The 22756-nt window shown below is 42.2% G+C and overlaps 1 pseudogene; it reads left to right on the top strand.

Moving 5' to 3' along the window:
* Positions 1–22756, top strand: part of LOC122019581 — a 98295-nt pseudogene that overhangs the window by 60465 nt on the left and 15074 nt on the right.

The raw sequence follows: 22756 nt of genomic DNA, 5'->3' as shown, positions 1-22756 counted from the left end.
TTACGATTCTATTCGCTAGAATTCCGGTGGAGATGATCTTCTCGACGATCCGCTCACGTCTTCGCGTTCCTCTCGCGGAGAAGAACCTCTTTCGTGTTGGAGTCGTCGCGGGAAGATGATCCGAGAGTCCTTGGGGCTTGGGCGCCGAGAGAGGAGGAGGAAGAGGTGTGGGCGGCGGTGAGGTTTTGGAAGAGGGATAGGTCACGGTGAAAAATAATCTCCTCACTTAATTAATTTTCCTATTTATATTAAAGACTTAATTCGCCCAACTCCAATATAAATTTTATTGGTTCCCTTTCCTCTTAGCACGACCCTGCTGGGTTCAACTGGTTCCCAACATTATCCCTAAGCCATAGGTCTCGGGTTCGATTCCCGCCTAAGCTATTTCGCGGTTCTAATTATTTTTGCTACTTCCGCTACTCGGAAAATTCCGGAAAAATATCTAAAAATTCTAGAAAAATCATAGAATAATTCTAATGCAAGTTTGAGAATTTTCGGGCGTTACACTATTAGCAGAGCACAAGTAGTTTTTCCGTTGCTTTTAGTTGTGCACGGCAGATTTTTGTTTTTCCCTTGCTTTTAGATGTGCATGAACAAATTTCTGTGTTATTTCCCTTGCTTTTAGATGTGCATGAATAGATTTCTGTGTTTTTTCCCTTTTGCTGTTTGCGAGCATGAGCAGTTCCTCTTTGCTTTGCTGTTTGTGAACATGAGTAGTTTCCCATGTACTATCAGTCAAGCATGTGTATTTCCTTTGCTGTTAGATGTGCACGAGCAGTATTTCCTAGTTTTTCTTTGTGTAACAATAGATATACATAAGCAGTTTCTTTAGTTTTCATTTGCTATTTTAACAAGCATGAGCAGCCATGTATTTTAGTGCTTTGCTATAGCAGATTTTCTAGATTCCTTTACTATTAGAATAGCATGAGCATTTCAGTTCCAGATTTTGAGTTCTCTATCAGTATTTTGAGTTTAAGACAAGTATAAGAGAGAAAAAGAAAAGAAAGAAAAAGGTCAAGGCCTTAAGTAGATCCCAAAGTCAAGACTTTAGGAATTTTGGCACACAAGGTACTTGTTAAAATGCCAAGGCATTTAAAGAAGAAATAATTAAGATAATAAGATATTTTACTTTGAAGAGGCTAGTACCTGACTTCCAAGGTTGTCGTTAAATAAATCCAGGTATCCAATTCCAAGGTTTTGGCCCTAGTAGACCAAGGTCTGCTCTTTTAGGATTGGTGGCTTGCTACCCCAACCTATTAGGGAACGCGCATAAGATGGTACTATGCTTGGGCCCAAGAGAAGTTGATTACTATTTTGAAATATTATAAGTATAAGCTTTTGAACAAGTAAAATAAGTTTCACATAAGTATAAAAGTATTAAAGTATAAGTTTTAAACAAGTGGAATAAAAGAATAAGTTTAGAACAAATGAAATAAGTTTCATTTTGTTTTAAATTAGCAAGTTTAGTTTTCTTTTATGCTAGCATGTTATTTAGATTGGCTTCCTGTTATTTGCTATTAGAAAAGCATGAGCAGCTTTACATGTTTAGCATTTCAGTATATTTGATTCTTTTGCTATTATAAGAGCATGAGTAGCTTTACATGTTTAGCATTTCAGTATGCTTGATTCCTTTGCTATTAGATGAGCATGAGTAGCTTTACATGTTTAGCATTTCAGCCTGTTTGATTCCTTTTCTATTAGATGAGCATGAGTAGTTTTCAGTAAACATTCAGTTAGTTTATGTTATAGATATATGTACATGCATATCGAGATTTTGTGAGTTAGATAGCGCTTACTAAGCAATTTTGCTTATAGATTGCATTTCCTCTTACTGCAGATAAAGGAAGGCGACAAGGAGATGCGGATGGTGTGTGATGCAAGGACTATGGGAGAGACTTGAGATGTTATTGAGTTTCCGTGTTTTAGTAGTTAATAAATATTTGAGATTGTATCTTACATTTCATGTCATTGAAGATTATTCTGGTTTTAGATTGTATGCTGAGATGAGTTCTGTTTAATAAGTAGATATTTTGGTGTTTGACACTTATTTAATTGCGTGGGTGTTTGATATATGTTCCAGCCACCTGTGGCTAATGTATACTATATATGTATCTCAGTTTATGGTCACCGGTACAGGGGAGATGCTGCCGAAATTTTTCGGTAGAGACTCCTCGTGGTTTCGATCATACCGGTTAAGTAGAGTTAGTAGTAATGTAGCGTCCACCTCTAGAGAGTAGTAGAGAGGGTTGGTTGTTACATGTTAAGATAATTTTTATTTATTTATTTAATTGAAATAATTTTTCTTTTTGCTCCCCCTGGATCATAGTCTCGATAAGGTTTATTAAGGTAATGTACTTGATCCTTGGGGATGCAATACTTACCAAGTCCAACTTGATTAACCAAGTTGGACTTGGGTACCCATGCTTGGACTAGTTTACTATTTGGTCTGTTGACTAAGGATAGATAGGATCGATATTTCTTCTTGGTTTTGAAACCTAGTCCAGTTCTATTGTAAATGACTCTTTGTGTCCCAAGAATTAGGTCAAGGTTCTTGGACCCCAAAGAAATCCGTTCTAAGGTCTTCTCCAAATCCTTGACCTGAGTTTTCATACTAGAATTTTCTTCCTCAAGTTTTTGGACTTGAGTTGAATTTCCAGTCTGAACTGGGTCAGACAAGGTTTTGGAGTTAGTCACTTCTTTAAGGACTGCTACTTCCTTTAGAAGTGACTTGACCCGAATGTTTGATTTTGCTAATTTGTGTAATAAATAATTAACTAAATTATTTAATCGAGGAATACTTACAGAGGGATCGGGCCCTTCGGAAATGGATACGGATCCGTGGCTTCTTTCCGATTTAGCTTCTGATTCGCTCTCGCTCTCGGACACGTTGATTTGATCCAGGGCCATCAGCGCAAAGAGGCTCGTCTGGTTGAGCTCGTCGTCGGTGTCTTCTTCTGAAGATTCCTCAAAAGTTGCTTTCAGCACCTTCTTCTTTCTCTGCTTCTTTGCTTCCTTTTGATTTGGGCAGTTGGCCTTGATGTGCCCCTTCTGGTTGCACTCGTAGCAGATCACCTCAAACTTGACTTTTGAACTAGGTTGAGCCTCCTTGGATTGTACTGCCTTCTTTAGGTCTCTCTTGTTGAAACCCTTCTTTTTGTTGTACAGTTTCTTCATAAGGTTCACAAGTTCTGTTGTTAGTTCATCATCTTCATCATCCGAGTCGGGTTCTTCTTCAGATTCCGGTTTGATTCTTCGTCGTGATCTCGATTCGCGAGTTCTACTGGTATCTGCAAGCAAAGCTACACCTTTCTCGATTGGCTGCGCATTAGTCTGCTCATGTAATTCAAACTCAGAAAATAATTCATCTAATTTTATACAAAATAAATCCTTGAAAACTTTGTAGGCATCTACCATTAATGCCCACAATGTGTTCCTCGGAAAAGAGTTGAGTGCGTACCTTATGATGTTCCGATTCTCGACTTTCTGCTCGATTGCATGGAGGGAGTTGAGAATATCTTGTATGCGTGGGTGGAGTTGACTTGCTATCTCTCCTTCCTGCATCTTGAGATTGTATAGTTTATTAAACAGTAAATCTCTTTTACTCACCTTGGTGTCGGAGGTGCCTTCGTGGAGTTCCATCAATTTCTTCCATAGCTCTTTTGTGCTGGAGAATGGTCCAACTTTGTTGAGCTCCTCCTTGGTCAGACCACACTGGAGTATGCAGGTTGTCTTTGCATTCGCCTCTACTTTCTTTATTATGGATGCGTTATAGTTCTGGTATGATACTAATTTGCCTGAGCCGTCAAGTGGGAGTTCAAGGCCTGTCTTGGTGATCATCCAGACTTCGAACTGGGTTTGCAAGTACGCCTCCATTCGACCCTTCCAGTACCCGAAATCATCTCCGGTGAAGAGCGGTGGTCGAGCGGTGCTATAACCTTCTAGAAGTGCTATTTTAAATGTAACGACCCAATTTTCCCTATTTCGAGTTCTAAATGTCCTCAAAAATATCTGGAAATGCTTTTAAAATATTCTAGAGATTTTTAGAAATTTTTAGAGTATTTTTACGTAATTTTTGGAGGTCGTTTGGTATTTTTACAAAACGAAAGAAGTTTAGACAAAAATTGTGTAAGCTGAGATTGGACCAATAGACCTCGGACAAGTCATAAGCCTTAAGCAAAACAAGGCAACCAAGTGAGCCGCTGGTCTTTTATGAATATATATGGAATGAAATGTATATATGCAGTAGTTGGAACATTAAAAGAAATTGAAAAATGAAGGGCGTGGCTGAGGGATCGAAGCTGCGATCTGTGGCTTCGGTTAAAAGTCGGCTGACCAACTGGGCTAGCGGTCGGTGCTGATCAGATATGCAGCAGCAAATAATTAAGGTGTAGTTATAATGGAAAACCCTAGTTTTAAAAATACCTAAATTTTCTTCTCGAGCCCAAAACCTCTCTTCTTCTCACGCGACGGCGCGACTCCTTCTCGAGCGAAACCGAGGCAGCAAGCAAGCATCCCTTCAGCGGCCAGCGAAGGCTTTTTCCGGCCGGTCCTCACCCGTACGGGGTCACCTTGACGAAGGGAGCTCAGGAACACAAAGGATCGCCGAGTTTCCAGCTCCACCCGAAACCCTAGCCGCCCCTCCCTCTCGGTTGTAAGTCCAAGCAATCAAGGGTAAGTACTACTCACCTGTGGTAGGAGTTGCTCCGATCTTTCGGTTTTGTTTCCTTGTTTCCTGAGTTTCTTGAATCCGAAGCATGCTATGAGATTGGGGGTTTTGATGTTGCTGCCGTGTATTTCAAAGAAGAGAAATAGGGTTAGTTTGCTTGTTTAGCATGTGGTTGGTTGCTTAGAATTTTGTAGTTAGAAATTCGTAATTTGGAGTCTTCAAATTTCGGAATCTGCTGGAATTTACAGATTTTGGAATAAGAACAGCCTCTGAGGTTTACTATGTATTAGAATTGGTACAACTCCGGTTCACTCCTTTAGATAGGCAGCTTTAAATCCTTTGTGGCCAAGTAAACAGAAATGAACAGTTAGGAGTGTTTGTTGGATAAGTATAATTGCTTGGTTCAGTTTGGTTTAAAGCATGCTAAAAGGTTTCCTTTACTCTATAATAACTTAAGTTGTGGATAAGTTTGTATAGGCCTTTTTTTGCTTTCATTGGGCAAGAACAGCCCTATAATCAGCATTCCTGTTAGACCCTTCTTTTGTGCTAAGTAGTGGGCACGAACAGCCTTAGATCCAAGAACATGGTGTTAGCTTTCTTGCTATTAATAAACATGATCAGTCTTGTTTAGTAGCATTGGAAATTTTATTTTCTTGCTATTAGAATATCATGTGCAGAATTTTAGTGTAGTTGGATCTCTTTGTATGCAGAATTTTTCATTGTAGCTTAGTTCATCTTTGCTAATTCCATGCACATGATTAGTTTTAAGTTTAGTATCTTAGCCTTGGATTTCCATGTTTCTGAATGTGAATAACCTTTGTTATTTAAGCATGCAGTTAGTATTTTCCTTGCTACTTAAAAAGGCAAGAACAACCCTTTAATTAGTTAGAATGGTTTAGTATTTTCCTTGCAACTCAAAGGGCAAAAACAACCCTTATTTAGCTAGAAGGGCAGCCTTTATTTAAAGTAGACAGTATTAGAATAGCATGAGCTGTAAAGCCCGAAAAATTCCCAAATTTATTTTAGAATTATTCTATGATTTTTCTGGAATTATTAGATATTTTTCCGGAATTTTCCGAGTAGCGGGAGTAGCAAAAACAAATAGGTCGCAAAATAGCTTAGGCGGGAATCGAACCCGAGACCTATGGTGTAAGGGATAATGTTAGTAACCAGTTGAACCCAGCAGGGCCGTGCTGAAAGGAAGGAGAACCAAATATATTTATATTAGAGTTGGGTTCATTAAACCACTTAATATAAATAATAAACTTAAGTGGGGTTTGGTTTATTTTGGTTCGGCACCTCTTCACCTCACGACACTTTCTCTTCCAAAACCTCACCGCCGCCTCTCCCTTCTTCTCCTCTTCCTCACGCACGGCACACCAAGGCAAGGGTCCATAGGATCATCTGCGACGACTCCAACACGAAAGGGTTCTTCTCCGCGAGAGGAACGCGAAGACGAAGCGGTTCGTCGAGCGGACGGTTTTCCGGAAACACCTAGCGAATAGAATCGTAAGAAAACCTTACGATTGAGGTAAAACCCCTCACCTGCAGTATAATTGCTCTCGCTTGTTAGTTTTGGCGTTAGTTCAGTAATTTTATAGTTTTCAGTTTTAGGGCATGCTTTTAGTGCACGCCAAGCATTCGGTAGAATGCCCAGTTCAGAAGGATGTACCAATAGGCGTCCTAACAGCATATAAAATGTAATAGAAACATTTTATTCAGTTTATTATTAGTTATTACAGCTATATGGATCAGATATCCATTGGGTGGGCTCCCATAGTAGCCTCTAGGTTCAGATAACCTAGCTCTAGGTTCAGATAACCTAGAACAGCAAAGTAAAATTAAACAGTATTCAGTATTTTACTTTTATTCAGTTGGCATCGTGCTTGGATCAGATATCCATGGGCTGGACTCCCACAGTCGTCCCTAGGTTCAGATAACCTAGTAACCCTGCTGGATTCGGAACTTGCAATCCCGGGTCTCGTAGGGATGTCCGCACAGTAAATACAGTTGCCAGGGCCCAACAACATGTTTAGTATTTTCATCTATTATATGTATAGTTTTCAAATTTGAAACCAGTGATGAAAACACTAATTTAGCTTCCAGTTCAGTTTAGGTTCAGTTTACATGATTTGAGTTCATGTACAGATTTAGACATATGCATGACTAGTTCAGTTTCATGCTCAGTTTATATGTTATGCCATGTTTCAGTTCCAGTTTATGCTTTGTTTGATATGCCATGCCATGCTTGCATGTTCAGTATGTTTTTTTTCAAACAACATGATTTAAAATCATAATTGCATCATATGCATGATTTAGTGAGGTAGATGGTTTCTTACTAAGCTTTAAGCTTACAGGTACTACTTTTCTTATACTGCAGATACAGGTAAAAGAAAAGTGGACTAGCGGAGGCTGGAGGGCGATGCTACAATGATGTGTGTGTGCAAGGGGTCTGGAATAAAGATCCTTGGGATCTACACGCTTTTAATTCAGTTTTAGTACTTAACACGTCTGGTTTTATGAATTAGTCTTGTTACAGTTTAGTGAACTATATCTTGTTTAGTCATCATGTTTAGAATATGAGTATTCACATTCTTGAGTGTTTTCATGTATCTAGAACTGGTCTCGTGAGTTGTGGCACGCGTTCGGTCTTGGAAGTTCTGAAATCGAAACTACGATTTCATATCGAGTGGATCGGTGCAGGCCGATCCACATCGGGATCAGGATCGGTCGGCCACCGATCGATCCGCAGGCCTCTGATATGTTCTTGTATGCTATCGTCGATCGTCCGATCGATCCAACACCGAGAGTTGGGCGAAATCTGCGATCAGCGATCGGTCGACCGACCGATCGGTGGATCGATCGGCCGAGACCGATCGAGCAACGAAACATAAAGCGCGATCGGTCTACCGATCGATCAGTGTGCTCCTGTCGATCGATCCAGATGCGAACAGAACGCAGCAGAAGCACGGAGGCTCACCGATCGGTCTCCGACATCCGGAGGGTGCATCCGTGCTAGTATCAGCTGGAACGATCTGTGAATCGTTCGAAGGCTCAATCGACTTACGGATCGGTTGAAATGTCGATTGCGGCTAGCAGGACATCCAAGAGGCATAGATTGTCTCTCCTAGCATGTGTACAACACTCGGTACTCCTAGAATGTCAGGTTAAGACTTTACAGTGATTGGTTTAGCAAATTTCAAATTTGCTCGGTTTTCCGCACAGTATTTTCAGTAGTTAATGTAGCGCTCACAGCTTGGTACCCAGGAGTCGGGTCGTTACAGAGTGGTATCGAGCAGGGTTCCTTACTTCCTACACACACATCAGCATTGTGCCTACAGCTTCCAAGTAAGAACATCTCTCACTCAGTTTGTTTTCAGCTTTCATATCGGTTATGTGTGCTTCCATGTTTGCTCTCATGTTGGTAGTTAATTAATTTATGTTTACAGTGATAGTATTTAACATGTTACGAGTAGTTAACTATAACATGATAGCTTAGTTATATATATGTGTTCTCTGCTATTTAGAAAATGATGCGAGGCGTCCGGCTAAGCGGCTGAGCCCCGGCATGAGGCGATTCGGTGCCTCCCGGACCTTCTGACATTAGTGGCTCGGCTCTGACGGTTAGCTGAGCAATGAGGAGATAGCCTCCTTAAAGGCTAACCGGCAGACTACTCCCAGTCACTCCAGTGCCGAACCTCACGACTCCGGTAATCACGGAGGTAGTACCGGCTCGGCTGCGATCGGTCCAGTAGCCCGATGGCGAGGGGCTAGAGAAGCTTACCTTATCGGTGGCGGAGAATTAAGCGAGAACTTCTCGGGCACCGGCGAACCATGGGATGCTCGGGCATGGTTTAAAACACCTGGAAAGCACGATGGAACTTCTAGACTGGCGAGCACGAAAGGTGAAGTGTGCCTCCTTCATTTGACAGGAGACGCACGCATGTGGTGGGAGCGGATTAAATCGAAGTGGCCAGTAAACCAGATGACATGGGCCAACTTCGAGAAAGAATTCTTCGAGGAATTCTTTCATATGCAAGTCACAAACCGACACTATGACGAGTTTACAGAATTTCGTCAGGGCAGGCCGTGAAGAAATTCAACAGGTTGGCCCGTCTGTGTCCAGAACTAGTCAGCTCAGAGAAAGAACGAGTACGCTTGATGCTGAAGATGCTCAGACCAGAGATCGCAATGAATGTAGCTGGTGGCGTTCATAGGCCACAAACCACAGAGGAGCTAGTGAGTAGTGCTCTGATCACCGAGCACTATCAGCACAATATCACCCAGCAGAAGCAGGTTTCCACAGAGCCCAAGGGACAAACTAGCTCAGGTACTCAGCAGAAACAACAGGGACATAGCTCCAACTGGAAGGGGAAACGTAAGGCAAGCAGTGACCCAAAAGGAGGACCAGCTGGAAAACATTCCAGACATCCCAAGTGTGCTACTTGTGGGAAACATCATCCAGGAGTTTGCCGCAAGGGTACGCGAGGTTGTTTTGAATGTGGACAGGAAGGGCACATGGCTAAGCAGTGCCCGAACAAGAACAGTCTTCCTCCGCCTCAGCCGATACAGTATGGAGCTCGGCCCACTACACGGATGTATCTTGTCTTAGATGGTCCAGGATCGATCGAGGCAGATTAGAAGCCCCACAGCTACCACAAATGCAGGATTTTCTCACCCGAGAGGACGTAGCAAATGCCTCGACAGTTGTCACAGTCAGATCAGTATTTTTCAGATAATGCAACTGTCTTATTCGATCTCGGGCAACCCACTCTTATGTATCCGGGCATTTGCGAGAAACTAGCAACACCTCGAGTACTCAATAGTCGACAGCGCTACCCTCGGGAGACATTATGGCATCTACGCACTGGGCGGTCATTATAGCAGACAGAGAGCTTTTTGGTGATCCGATAGTGCTAGAAATGATGACTACGATGTCATCTTTGGAATGGATTTTACGATCGGATACGGCGCTTTTATAGAGTGCCGTAAACAGAAGTCAACCTGAAGCGAAGTCAGTTTGAGTACAGGGGAAGCCAAAGAGGAAAGCCGGAAGTTTCTCTCGGCATTGAAAGCACGGCAGCTATTGATTCAGGATGCGTGGGATTTTTAGCAAATGTAGTCAACACCGGCCGGGACAAGAACCAAAGCTATCAGAGGTTCGAGTCGTTTGTGACTACCAGCAGTCTGAAGAGCTACCGGGCTTAGCACGATGGGAGATTGAATTCGAGATAGAGCTCATTCCGGCACAAATCCAATTTCCAAGGCACCATATCGCATGGCTCCAGCAGAACTTGTGAGGCAATTACAGGAGCTTCTTGACAAGGGTTTCATCGCCCTAGTCACTCACCATGGGGAGCACTGTTGTTTGTGAAGAAGAAGGATGGAAGCATGCGCCTATGCATAGACTACCGTGCCTTGAACCAGGTCACAATTAAAACAGATACCCTCTTCCCGGGATAGATGACTGTTTGACCAGCAAAGGGAGCCACAGTGTTCTCTAAAATTGACCTCGGATCAGGATATCACCAGGTTAGAGTCAAGGAAGGTGATATACCTAAAACGACTTTCAGGACCGATACGGACACTATGAGTTCGTAGTCATGCCTTTGGCGTGACAAATACTCAGCTACTTTCATGAACCTCATGAGCAGGGTATTCAGAGAATACTTAGACAAGTTTGTCATCGTGTTCGCCGATGACATTCTTATCTATTCGAGCACTCGGGAGGACCATGCAGAGCATCCAAAGCAGTTTTGCAGATCCTGCAGAACCAGTTATGCCAAATTCACGAAATGTGAATTACGGCTGAGACCAGTAGCCTTTCTCGGTCACATCATCTCCAAAGATGGTGTTATGGTAGATCCCAGCAAGATAGAAGCGGTAAGTAGCTGGAAGAGACCCGAGAACGCCGTGAAATCGAAGCTTTACGGGATTAGCAGGCTACTACAGAAATTCGTAGAGGACTTCTCCAGGATAGCCTCCCCACTCTCACCAGGAAGAACAAGAAATTTCGGTGGAGGATCTGAGAGCGACTTTAGCGAACTAAAGCGAGATTGACGGTGCTCTATTTTAGCTATACGGAAAACACAGACTTGACATCTCGGATGGCGCCTCTAAATTGGGATTAGGAGCGATGCTGACAGGGCAAGGTGATCGCCTATGCCTCCGGACAACTCAAGGATTATGAGAGGAACTATCCTACTCACGACCTTGAGCTTGCAGCAGTGGTGTTCGCTCTCAAGATTTGGAGACATTATTTGTGCAGTGCAGAGTGTATACAGATCATCAAAGTCTGAAGTATTTCTTTACTCAGAAGGATCTGAATATGCGACAGCGTAGATGGTTAGAACTAGTCAAAGATTATGACATAGATATCCTCTACCATCCAGGAAAAGCTAATAAGGTAGCAGACGCACTCAGCAGGAAGTCCAGTGCTACCTTATTATCTTTCAGCTATGTCACCACCCCTAAGGAAGGAGATTACGGCCTTTAGTCTCGAGCTTATAGTCGGACAACTTTCCACTATGACCTTAGAGTCTACCTTGCTTGGTGATATTCAGTCAGCTCAGGATCAGGACCCTGAAATTCAGAAAATCAAGCAAGGGCTAGCAGAATCGGAAAGTGGAGAATTCAGTAGCGGGGTGTTGTATTTTGGCGGCAGACTCCGTGTTCCAGATCAGGAGGAGCTACAGAGACAGATTTTAGACGAGGCTCACAGGACTCCCTACGCTATGCATCCAGGCTCCACCAAAATGTATCAAGACCTGAAGAAACGCTTTTGGTGGCCCGGGATGAAGCGAGACATCGCCAGATATGTTAGCATCTGCCTCACCTGTCAGAGGGTCAAGGCAGAACATCAGCGACCAGGAGGAGTTCTGCAGCCTATACAGATTCCAGAATGGAAGTGGGAGGATATCTCCATGGATTTCATAGTGGGACTACCCAGAACCACGAATGGTTTTGATGCCATCTGGGTAATAGTCGACAGGTTGACTAAATCAGCCCACTTTTTAGCTATCAAGATATCCTACTCTATGGAGAAGCTAGCTCAGTTGTATCTCCAGGAGATTGTCAGATTGCATGGAGTCCCACGAACCATTATATCAGATAGAGACAGCAGGTTTACATCACACTTCTGGAAGTGTGTACAGTCAGCTATGGGCACCCAGTTAAAATTCAGCACAGCCTTCCATCCTCAGACAGATGGTCAGACGGAGCGAGTGAATCAGGTACTCGAAGATATGCTCCGAGCTTGTGCCCTAGATTTCAAGGGAAGTTGGTGCAAATATCTGAGTCTAGCAGAATTTGCATACAACAACAGTTATCAAGCCACTATCGGCATGGCTCCTTATGAGGCACTCTATGGGCGGAGGTGCAGATCACCAATCTGCTGGTATGAGAGTGGTGAACAGAAGGAACTAAAGTTCATCGCACTAGCAGCTGCCATGACGTGCAGGTACAGGAAGAGGATAGAGGCAGACAGGCAAGGAGAGCTATCTATTCTACCCGCGAGACCCGAGATTCGATGGGGATACAGTTTTCCTCGAGTAGCTCCCATGAAGGGAGTCATGCGTTTCGGGAAGAAGGGCAAGCTAGCTCCCGGATATGTGGGACCATACCTTATCACGAAGAGAGTGGGCAAGGTAGCATATGAGCTAGAGCTACCTCGGGAGATGTCAGTGATCCACAACGTATTTCATGTTTCCATCTGAAGAAGCATATTCGAGACGCCACCAGGGTGATTGAGCCCCGTTGGTACAGGTCCGTGATGATCTCAGCTATGACGGTCGGCCTATTCAGATAATAGACCGAGCTAAAGAAATTACGGAACAAGGAAGTACCATTAGTTAAAGTCAGTGGCAAAATCACACAGCAGCAGAGGCGACTTGGGAGGCAGAGGCCAGCATGAGACAGAAGTGTTTTAAGTTCGGGGACGAACTTTTATAAGGTATGGGGATTGTAAAGCCGAAAAATTCCCAAATTTATTTTAGAATTATTCTATGATTTTTCTGGAATTATTAGATATTTTTCCGGAATTTTCCGAGTAGTGGGAGCAAAAACAAATAGGTCGCAAATAGCTTAGGCGAATCGAACCCGAGACCTATGGTGTAAGGGATAATGTTAGTAACCAGTTGAACCCAGCAGGGCCGTGCTGAAAGGAAGGAGAACCAAATATATTTATATTAGAGTTGGGTTCATTAAACCACTTAATATAAATATAAACTTAAGTTGGGATTTGGGTTATTTTATATTGGTTTTACCGTGACCTATTCCTCACCCTAGCCCTCACGCCGACTCCTCCTTCTCCTCTCCCTCACGCACGGTACACCAAGCCCCAAGGGCCAAGGGAACATCTCCCGGCGACGACTCCAACACAAAAAGGGTCCTTCTCCGCGAGAGGAACGCGAGGACGGAAGCGGTTCGTCGAGCGGACAATTTTCCGGAAACACCTAGCGAATAGAATCGTAAGAAAACCTTACGATTGAGGTAAGAAACCCCTCACCTGCAGTATAATTGCTCTCGCTTGTTAGTTTTGGCGTTAGTTCAGTAATTTTATAGTTTTCAGTTTTAGGGCATGCTTTTAGTGCACGCCAAGCATTCGGTAGAATGCCCAGTTCAGAAGGATGTACCAATAGGCGTCCTAACAACATATAAAATGTAATAGAAACATTTTATTCAGTTTATTATTAGTTATTACAGCTATATGGATCAGATATCCATTGGGTGGGCTCCCATAGCCTCTAGGTTCAGATAACCTAGCTCTAGGTTCGATAACCTAGAAAGCAAAAAGTAAATTAAGCAGTATTCAGTATTTTACTTTTATTCAGTTGGCATCGTGCTTGGATCAGATATCCATGGGCTGGACTCCCAGTCGTCCCTAGGTTCAGATAACCTAGTAACCCTGTTGGATTCGAACTTGCAATCCCGGGTCTCGTAGGGATGCGCGCACAGTAAGACAATTGCGAGGGCCCAGCAACATGTTTAGTATTTTCATCTATTATATGTATAGTTTTCAAATTTGAAACCAGTGATGAAAACACTAATTTAGCTTTCAGTTCAGTTCAGGTTCAATTTACATGATTTGAGTTCATGTACAGATTTAGACATATGCATGACTAGTTCAGTTTCATGCTCGGTTTATATGTTATGCCATGTTTGATTCAGTTTATGCTTTGTTTGATATGCCATGCCATGCTTGCATGTTCGGTATGTTTTTTCAAACAACATGATTTAAAATCATAATTGCATCATATGCATGATTTAGTGAGGTAGATGGTTTCTTACTAAGCTTTAAGCTTACAGGTACTACTTTTCTTATACTGCAGATACAGGTAAAAGAAAAGTGGACTAGCGGAGGCTGGAGGGCGATGCTACAATGATGTGTGTGTGCAAGGGGTCTGGAATAAAGATCCTTGGGATCTACACGCTTTTAATTCAGTTTTAGTACTTAACACGTCTGGTTTTATGAATTAGTCTTGTTACAGTTTAGTGAACTATATCTTGTTTAGTCATCATGTTTAGAATATGAGTATTCACATTCTTGAGTGTTTTTCATGTATCTAGAACTGGTCTCTGTGAGTTGTGGCACGTTCCAGTGCCGGAAGTTCCTGAAATCAGAAACTCTGATTTCATATCAGAGTTGGATCGGTCTGCCGACCGATCCGTTACAGCATCAGGATCCTGGATCGGTCAGCCGACCGATCCAGAGGCATACAGTATGTTACTGTATGCTATCTGATCGGTCGTCCGATCGATCCAGCACCGAACAGAGAGTTCGGGACGAAATCTGCAGTCACTGATCGGTCGACCGACCGATCGGTGAGCAGCTGATCGGTCGGCACCGACCGGTCAATGAGCAGCTCGATCAGGGACCATCTGGATCGGTCGGTAGACCGATCCAGATGCGAACAGAACGCAGCAGAAGCACGGAGGCTCACTGATCGGTCTCCCGACCGATCCAGAGGGTGCATCCGTGCCAGTATCAGCTGGAACGATCTGTGAATCGTTCCGAAGGCTCAATCGACTTACGGATCGGTTGAAATGTCTGACTGCAGCTAGCAGGACATCCAAGAGGCATAGATTGTCTCTCCTAGCATGTGTACAACACTCAGGTACTCCTAGAATGTCAGGTTAAGACTTTACAGTAATTAGTTTAGCAAATTTCAAATTTGCTCAGTTTTCCGCACAGTATTTTCAGTAGTTAATGTAGCGATCCGGCTCACAGCCTGGTACCCAGGAGTCGGGTCGTTACATGAGCAGTATTAGTTTTTAATTCTGTTTCATTCATAGATTTTTAATGATTCACGTGTGCAGATTTTGGTTATTCATATGTGCAGATTTTTTAGTATTCATATGAACAGATTTTAGCATATAGTAGCATGCTGATTTTTGTTTCCCTTTACTTTAAGATATGCATGAACAGATTTTAGCATATACATGTATGCACATAGCATTTAGTTTGGACTTTCCTTGCTGTAATAAGAAGCTATAAGTAAGAAAAAGACCAAGGTCTAGTTAAAAAGAGATAACAAGTAAATTAAAGTAAGAGGCTAGTACCCGACTTCCAAGGTTGTCGTTAAACAAATTCAGGTGACCAATTCCAAGGTCTTGGCCCTGGTAAGACCAAGGTCTTTACCTCATAGGGCTAGAGGCTCGCTACCTCAGTCACTATTAGAGAGCGCGCATAAAAGATGGTACTAAGCCTGGGCCCAAAGAAAGGAAAAGAAAAGAAAAAGAAGAAGAAAGAAAAAGTGAAATTAAAAGATTAATTTCAAATAGGAAGTTATAAGTAAATGAAACAAGTATAATCTATGTTTAGAATCAACCGAAGCTTAGTTCTTTTAATTCTAAGCATACAACATTAGTTTCATTATTTTCCTATTAGTTAGTGAGTATGTTTAGTATTCAGTTTTATTCCTGTATACCATGAGTACATGTATCTTTTCTTGTAGCATTTCAGTTTTAGTATTGTTGCATTATTTTTATGCACTTCGAGTTTTTGTGAGATAGATTAGTACTTACTAAGTGTTTCGCTTATAGATCTATTTTTCCTCCTATTGCAGATAAAGGAAAAGCTAAAATATGAAAGGAAGGTGACAAGGTGGTGGTGATGGAGGTGTGTGATGACTGGACTATGGAGAGATCCAGAATGAGCTGGCAAATTGTCAAGACTTTTCTGTTTAGTTCTTTTAGTTCTCTTTTAATGTTATTATGCAATTGGGATTGTAGTTGAGTTTATTCCGCACTTGTAATTAGTTTTCTTTTATTATTCGTGGAGTGATATAGTTGTTTACTATTGCTAGAGTAGTTTCTTTCTTCTTATTGTGGTTTTTATCACTGCGTGATTGTGAAAAATATGTTCCAGTCGCCTGTGGCTGTGTATACATTGTTTGTATTATTGATTTGGTCACCGGTACAGGGGAGACTCTGCTGAAATTTTTTGGTAGGAATTCCTCTGGGCCGTGATAAATCTAACTGATGTTAATAACAGCATCAGTGACACTAGTAAGTAGAGTAATAGATAGGTAACGATCACCCTTAGAGAGTAGTAGTAAGAAGGGTGGGTTGTTACATTAAAACATGCACACACACATAAAAAAAAATCTATTCCAAGACTGGGTCTTGGATTAGTAGTGCGGGATGTATAAAGAAAAAAAAATGAACTCGAGTGGTGTTGCACCAACTTCGAGCAAAAATCGATTCGAGCGAGAAATAGATCGGAATATAGTAATTATACTAATTCCGATTGACTCCGAAAAAACTGAAAATACCATGAAAAAATTGCTTGATTGGTGGTTGCACCAAATCGAAGCGACCCCGCTCTAATACCAATTGTTGGATCGAGAAGCGCTAGAGGGGAGGTGAATAGCGCTCGTGGCTATTTTAAATGATTTAGAAACAGAGTCGGAATACACAACGGAATTAAGTAAAGAAAAAGAACACACGCAAACACAGGTTGTTTACTTGGTTTGGAGCCTGTGGCGACTCCTACTCCAAGGTCCGCGATCGTTGATCGCTTTCTGTGGGCAACACCTATAAGCTCGAATAACGGTAACAAAATTATTACAATCTATTAAATTGAAAGAATATACCGACAACAAGAATGAGCAATTTCGAAGCTTCGGGTCATCGGGATCTCGTTGCAGCACTTCGGGATGGTCTTGTTAGCAGCTTGTAGTAGAAAGATCGCTTGGAAGAAGATATGATAGACTGCTGCTCGAGACATCGTTATAAAGGGTCTTCAAGGCGCCTCCATTAAGCTCCAAGGTGCCTTCAACTCGCCGAGTCAGCCGCGTGGATCAATATTGATCCGGTCGCACCTCATCCACTTGAAGGCGCCTCCAAGGCTAGTCCAAGATGCCTCCAAGGCCTGGTTTAAGGCGCCTCCAGCCTATTCCAAGGCGCCTCAAGCCTTGCTGCGCTGACTTCTTCTGGCTTGCACCCGAGGCGCCTCCAAGCTCCATGGAGGTGCCTCGGACACTGTTCATCCGAGGCCAAATGTGCTCTTTTGTCCCTGCACAATGTGTTAATCCACAAAATGCACATATACCCTGCAAGACAAAGTTAGCACACATAAATATGATAAGAATAGTGTTTGACAATCTCTGAACTGTCCGGGTCTGACTTCGGATTTCCGACCGAAAATCCTAGGTCGACCTGACACCTACTGTTCCTTCTGCGGGGAACGCGTCCTCACCTACTCCACTCAGGAGAGTTACTTGTTGCTAGTGCGATCCTCTAGATCGACTGGACTTTTGCTCAGCGCTCGATGCTTCCAGACTTTCTGCTGGACGCCCGCTCCCCGACCCATCTAGTCTTTCACTTGGTTCGTGACACCAGGACTTTCCACCTAGGGTTACCACCCCCTAGGACTTTTGCCTGAAGCTCTCGACCCACCAAGACTTTCTGCATAGGGTTACCACCCCCTATGACCTAGGGTTACCACCCCCTAGGGTTTTCCACCTGCCTAATCTTAGTTAGGACTTTTGCCTAAGTACACTTAGGACTTTCCTGCAAGCTCATTCAAACTGTTAGATCCCAACATAACCTTAACTTTGAATCCTTTTCCATTATCAAAACACTGGTTCAATCGTCGGATGCTTCCCGCACCAACACATTTGACCCAGGACATTAAATAAATACTTATGCTTGGACTTTAGGGCTACCTGAATTTAGATGAACAACCTTAATTCAAATTTTTACAAGTTAAGCTCCTCCCTCTGTGGAGCTAAACTTAACTAAGTCTTTCAAACAAAATATTTCAACTTTAACTATATCTTCTAATAACTTCTCAAAGCTATTTTTCAAAAGGCCTATTAAAACTTAAGCCATTTTCAAATATTCTTACAAATGCCTTTAAACTTAGCCAATTTTGAGAAAAATTCTATAAAGTTTTCCGAATCTAACTAACTCTTCTCAAAAAGATTTTTCCTTCAAAAGTTACCTAAGTACTTTTTCGAATTTTGCTTTTCAATATAACCTTTCAAAATATCTTAAAGATCCTCTCTGAATCCTTAAACATTTACTTAGCTAAATGTTTTACAAAAACCATTCTCTTAGTTAAATACTTCTAAATTTAATTAAGTATTTTATTTTTTTCAAAGTATTCTGATTAGCTAAGTTATTTCTCAAAGTTGAAATAATTTATGACTTAGCTTAAAGTCTTACAAGAACATTTCCTCTAAAAAGCTAAGTATTTTTTCAAGGTATACCTAAACACTTTTTCAAAATACTTTTCAGATATACCTAAGTTCTATATTTTTCCTCTCCTTATTTTAATATATGGCAAAGGGGGAGAGTAGCATAAAATTAAAAATTCAAAATTCAAAATTTAAGCTCTAATTAAGGGGGGGCCTTACACTTTAAAGTGTTAGCTTAAGCCTTGATTGCGTCCAAAATTGTGTTCTTATTCTTACACTAAAACTTTAAAACATTGTTGTTACTTATACATCTGTTTAATTATGCCTGTTTTTACTTAACTTTGAATTTGAGTTGTCATAATCAAAAAGGGAGAAATTGTTGGTGTTGGAAGCATCCGACGATCGAACCCGTGTTTTGATAATGGCAAAGGGTTCAAAGTTAAGTTGGTTTGTGATCTAACAGTTTGAATAAGTTTGCAGGAAAGTCCTAAGTGTACTTAGGCAAAAGTTCTAGCTGCGGTTAGGCAGGTGGAAAACCCTAGGGGGTGGTAACCCTAGGTCATTGGGGGGGTAACCCTATGCGGAAAGTTTTGGCAGATCAAGAGCTTCAGGAAAAAGTCTTAGGGGTGGTAACCCTAGGTGGAAAGTCCTGGTGTCGCAAACCAGGTGGAAGACTGGACGGGTCGGGGAGCGGGTGTCCAGTAGAAAGTCGATCGAGAGCCAAGCAAAAGTCCAGTCGATCTGGAGGATCGTGCTAGCATCAGGTAAATCTCATGAGTGGAGTAGATGAGGACGCGTTCCCCGCAGAGGGAACAGTAGGCGTCGGATCGACCTAGGGTTTCCAGTTGAAAATTCGAAGTCAGACCCGGACAGTCTGAAGACTGTCAATATCTCATTTACTTTGACTATTATGTGCTAACTTTGTTTTACAGGGTATGTGTTTGGGACTAACACATTTTGCAGAAACAAAGGAGCCAGTCACACCTTGGATGAACAGTGTCCGAGGCGCCTCCATGGAGCTTGGAGGCGCCTCGGTTGCAGAGGGTGAGCTGGCTGATCAGCAGGCTTGGAGGCGCCTCAGACGGAGATGGAGGCGCCTTGGACCAGAGCTTGGAGGCACCTTGGACCACAGCTTGGAGGCACCTTAGAGTGGCCATGAAGGCGCCTCAAGCAGGATAAGAGGTGAACTTTTTAGCACTGATCCACGCGGCTGACTCGGCGTGTTGGAGGTGCCCTGGATGTTGTTAGAGGCGCCTCCAGCAGTGCATAAAAGGGGGTCTCGAGGCAGCAGTCAAGACAACAATTCCTAAGTGCTTCTACTACAACGTGCTGCTCCAAAAGATGCCTTGAAGTGCTGTTACAAGCCCCAGACGACCCGGAGCTCCGATATTTTGATTCTGTCATCGGTATAATAGTTCTTTATTGCACTTATTGTAAAACAAATTTGTACTCTTTTCAAGCTTATAGTTGTTGCCCACTGGAAGTGATCAACGATCGCGGGCCTTGGAGTATGAGTTGTCACAGGCTCCGAACCAAGTAAATCTCTGGCGCCTTTCTGTGTTTGTTGTCTTTTACTTTATTCCACTGCTTTAACTCGATAGTTTTATGAATCTGAAACGTGAAATAGCCATGAGCGCTATTCACCCCCTCCCCCCTCTAGCGCTTCTCGATCCAACAGAGTTGATGTGAAAGAATTGTGTATTGAGTCAACAAATGGATCATTTAATGAATTGGATGATTAAGTTAGGATTAATGGAATTAATAATTTGACTGATGATTAGGTTGATCTAATTAGAGTTTCCTAATCAGTTTAGGAGTAGGGTTCATTACTTGTTTTAGTGTGAACCTTGGATTTGATTGTGATCTATATTGCAGGGTTTGGATTCAGATTTGCAGCAAACTCTATCGAGAGGATATTTAGCGGGTATTTCTTGACTTGTTTCTCTAGTACTTTGACCTTAGTGCATGAGTTATGTTTAGATAGGTTATTGCTTTTACCTTGACTCCACTTGTATTATTTCATGAGCTTGATACTTATTTGCTTGATCTTTGAGATGATTGATTCCATATCTATACAGTCTCTCTTTGGTCATCTATGATATTTAGTAGTAAGTGGATATCCTGTTTATTTACATTTATTGTTGTATATACATGTACCAGACATGCTGATTATATTGTGGCATAATTGTTTTCTATATCTATGGTGATGATTATTCGCATATTGCTCATCATAGCATTTCATGCATCGACTATGTCTCCCTTGTGGTTGAGAGAGTCGTCGATCATTGCTGCTCACTCGGGGTAGTGTGCTTGGAGTGAGCGCAACTTGTCCTGACGTGCCAAACTCGCTTCACTCAGGGGTACTATTACCTACAGTAGCAAGCAGCAGGGACCCCGTTGCTTTGTAGCTAGATAGCTACTCAGCAAACTGTCCACTCGTACCACTCATGAGTAGTGGCTATTGGTAGTGTGTACAGTTGTCATAGTCCCGACCTCTCAACTATACAGGAGTCGTGGTAGCTGAGGGGTGGGCAGGAGTGATCATGTCATGCATTTGCATATGATATGTGAGTGCATATGCTTGTGATTGATTATATCTATATGTTTGTGATTTATTTACATATGGTTGAGATATGTCAATTGCATGTACTTGACTTTGGTCTACTTATTTGTAGCTGGATAGACCATATATGATGCTTTAGTATATGCGAGCAATTATGTTGTAGATTCACTCGTTCACTTGTAGTTATTAGGTGCTCGGCGCACCGTTCAAGTATGGACACTTATTATGGTATTACTGTTATACTGGTTGATTATTCCCTATGAGACTGCATATTATTAATTTCCCCATTGAGGAACGAAGAGTAGGATCTTCCAAAATATTGCCCAATGTAGGAACAGGGGAAAGTTCTCGACACCAAGTTATGGGATACGGAGGTGGAAAGAAAGACGTATAAAGAAAAACTTATCCCGCCATTCCCCTTGAGGAGGAATTCTATAGAACAGGATAGTCTTAGGACGAGATTGAAATTTAAAAACATCATCTTCCACTTGATAAGGAATGAAAAAATGGTGGAAAAGTCGAGCAGATAAGGGAAAGTCCAGTAAACGAGAAACAATAACAAAACCAACCATGGTAGAAAATGATTGGGGAATGAGTTGATTTAGGGGAAGGTCAAAATATATACTAACATCAATGAAGAAAGGATGAATAGAAACCTAAAATCATACAGAACCTGTTCCCAGAAAATTGCTACACTTTCTGGAGGAGAAAGATGAGGACGACCCCTAGGAGTATGAGTGACCACATATGATGGGAAGTTGTAATTCCATTAAAGCTCACAGGCTTCTAATGCAGAAAACTTAGAAGCGCATTGGGTGTACCATTCATAGAGGCTCGACATTGTTAATAGAGAGAGGTAAAAGGAACGAGAATAGTTAGGAAAGAGCAAATTACAAAAGATACACGAACAGGGGGAAGAAGACGAAGTGATTAGGGATTTTTTTTCTCTATTTTCCATTTAGAAGTCGGGGTAGGGCATCGAAAAAGGCGTTTCAAGCAGGAATGTTGGATTGAGATGATAAGAAAAGTGGAATTGAAGAAGAGTCGTTGGATGAAACAGTGAGGCGGCGGATATAGTAAAACGGGTACACACCAAACGTCATAGGCAGGAGTGTCACCAATAAGAAAATAGTATCACTAAAAGAAAAACTCTCATAGACATCGGTGGAACAACAACGGTTTTAAGCAAAAATCGATGTCTTTGAGTATTTTACACCGATTTTTCCAAAAAACGATGTCTATAAGCGTAAATTTTCGCTCATAGACATTAGTTTTTTAAGCTGATGTCTATGAGCGCTTTTTTTTTGTTAATAGACATCGATTTTAACAGTGGTTTTTAAAATCCGGTGTCTATGATAAAATAAAATAATTTAATTTTCCCACCAATACTTAGTCGAAATTTGCAACACTTCACTCTTCCCTCCAAACCTAAACCTATATCGTGTTGTCCACTGTATACCGTCGCAACGCCACCACCACTTTCCTCCTCACCACTAGCCGTCCGACCATCTCTCTCAGCCTCATCTCCCTCTTCCCCTTCCTAGATCGACGCCCCTTCCTCTACTGATCAGAATCAACACACGACGCCCTTGCTTCTCCGTCCAACCACACCACATCTCCTCCAACTCCTCCCTTTGGGTGAGAAGAGGAGCCTTTCATTTTATAGAAATGCTCGCTGTTAAAAGGGCAAGTTGGCGACAGTAGCGGAGCATCGGCGAAGGGTTCATTTTCTTTCTCTTCGGGACACTCGTTGCTTTGTTGCGGTGCTCTCTAACACATATTTCTTGTTTCCTGAGGAGGAACAATGGCAAGAAAAGGGCTTGACCATCTCGCATTTGTTCTTCGTCGGCGATCACCCTCAAACTAAAGAGGAGAGAGCCACCA

This window comes from Zingiber officinale, chromosome 9A (genome assembly GCF_018446385.1).
Source record: "Zingiber officinale cultivar Zhangliang chromosome 9A, Zo_v1.1, whole genome shotgun sequence".
NCBI lineage: Eukaryota > Viridiplantae > Streptophyta > Magnoliopsida > Zingiberales > Zingiberaceae > Zingiber > Zingiber officinale.
The sequence above is the reverse complement of the archived record's forward strand: the minus strand, read 5'-3'. Positions and strand labels throughout refer to the sequence as shown.